Below are 2,500 nucleotides of genomic sequence, written 5' to 3' on the forward strand. Positions count from 1 at the left end.
ATTTATGTCTAGATTTGCATCCTATGATACTGAGGAACATAAGGAATGATGTTATACAAGGGGGAGAACATATACCACAGGCTGAGCATTACTTTCCTTCCTGGACACATTCAAATGATCTGTTTAGCTTCTATATTCATTTCATAAGCATTTCACAAAACACTTCAACTGGCCTAACTGTGTGTTAGATTTGCTTAGGTGAATGTTATAAGTTGATTTAACACATGTGTTAATGAGAAAAATGCATGTTGTTTCAATTCAAATAGTTGGAATAAATTGTAGTAGTTGAACTTGCCTTAGTGTTTGGTCAGCTCTGTGCTGAAGTTGCACAGAGCTTCCAAAGGAACATTTCCACAAAGGTTTCAAGGGAACATTATGGCGCCACAGCCAAACGAAGCCAGTAGGGATCCCCTCAAGGACCACAGAAGTCCCAATGCTTAGGCTACTGAACAGAAACAAAAATGATAATAATAAAAACTGTTCCCACCACATTTGAAAAGCAGATTGAAAAGGTGATCTGTCCTCACCAGGGACATTAAGACTGTGCCTACACAAGTCCTCAAATACAATTCTATAAAGAAATCCATCAGAGTAACATCTAAAATTGTCATTTTCCAGTCTTCTGATGACATGAAAGCCAAAAAAAATCTATACTGTGACAGAAATTTTTTACTTTTTTACTGAATAAAGGGTGATAAAAAATCTATACCATAGAGGATCAGAAGAATACGTAGAATATGTAGGATGTAGAATATGTAGGATGCGACTTCTTTTGAATGAAATCATTTGAAATGAAAACCTCAATATTGACTATTTAAAGCTGCTCTTAAGAAATATCTTCTACCCAGACTCTTTCTGCCCCTGGGAATTACAGCGAGAAATAGCTCTCTTAGCACCACGGTTGAATGCTGTGAAAAATATGACACATGGTGTTGACACCAGCAAATTTTCATTTGCTTTAGCTTGGAAAATGAAACATTTCACATGGCTACTTTATATTACTAACTTTAAAAAGTACAGATAGCATAACAAAAATACCCGTTATATTTTCAGCTGAGTAGTTAAATTATAAATAAATGTCTAGCTCTAGTTGTGATTTGGAAAGGACTGTGGTATGAGTTATACATGCAGAGACCCTAGTCTTCATCTGGTATGTTTGATGATTTATCTGGATTTTTGATGCATTCAGAGCTTTGTATTTAAGACATTTTTTTTTGTTTTAATAAAACATGGAAAGGTGGGACTCCTCTACACTGTTGCAATTCTAGACTTTTTAGTTAATTCTAAAAATATATTTGTAGACACATTCATTAAACACTTACTGTATTATAGCCACTATATAAGAAACTGGGATGAACACAAAGAATCAGACAAAATTTCTGCCAAAGAGAAGCTCATAAGACTTAATTTTATCCCAAATAAGTTTCATAATGTTAATGATGCTTTTCATATTCATTAATTTCTATTAATATGGTAATTTTAGCCTCCTAGGAATCTCTGTGAAATGTGTAGCAAATATCATTATTCTTTTTCAGAACTGAGAAACCAAGCCACACAAGTAGTCCAGCAACAGAACTGGAACTAAGAACAGTCTTCTTTGTTTAATAGTACTTTTGCTACTTCCGTAGAACTAATATAGGAAAATGAAGGATGGAAATACTTCCTAGATAAATCAAGTAAACATCCCACTAATTACTTTTTGCTCCAATTGCCCTTAGTTAGATAAAAGTTAGACTGGGGGCCGAGTCTTACAACTACTTCTGTTCTCCATTTTAGTCTCCAAACATATTTATGTTTAGTAAAGTCTACATATGTGCCCACAAAAGCAGAATATTATGATATGAAAACATTTGGTCACCACATTCAATTTGTAAAAGGAATCAGGCCAATTGTTTGTCATCATGTAAACCTAAACTCCAGATGGTGGATTTTTCCCTCATTGAATGGATTTAATTAACTCATCTTTCAGTGCATCCACCCTAAGAAACTGCAAATGTGTAGAGAATTTTAAACAAGTAGCTTCCTTCTGTTATTTGCACTCTGGAACTAACGCTGTTTGCTTACTCTGTAACTCTATGGAAGCTTTACATAACTTGAATCTCTTTCTCTCCCTGTCTCTCTCACTCACTCACTCCCACCACACACATGAAATTAATATAAGTGTCTTGACCCAGATGTTGACTTTTTCTCTCTAAAGCGGTTTCCTGAATGAGGAAACACTGCATTTCCAAAATCTTATGAGTGAAATTTTCATAGTGACTTTGATTGGACTTCCACAATCAAACTTAATGGAGGACTGAAAATTATTCTTCTTCACAGACATAGAAATAAGATTTGGTAAGTAGTCCTTAGCGAACCATCTGAAGAGGGCTACTCTGCAAAGCCATAACTATGGTGTGCGTGCAGGATCTTTAATGTGATGCTCAAAGGCTCATGGTGATTGGATTGATTCTCACCAAATAATGACATAAAGAGACAGAAGTGTCCTGGCATCTCTCCA

The sequence above is a fragment of the Puma concolor genome, chromosome F2 (genome assembly GCF_028749965.1).
Source record: "Puma concolor isolate L17-30 chromosome F2, mPumCon1.1.hap2, whole genome shotgun sequence".
NCBI classification, from domain to species: domain Eukaryota; kingdom Metazoa; phylum Chordata; class Mammalia; order Carnivora; family Felidae; genus Puma; species Puma concolor.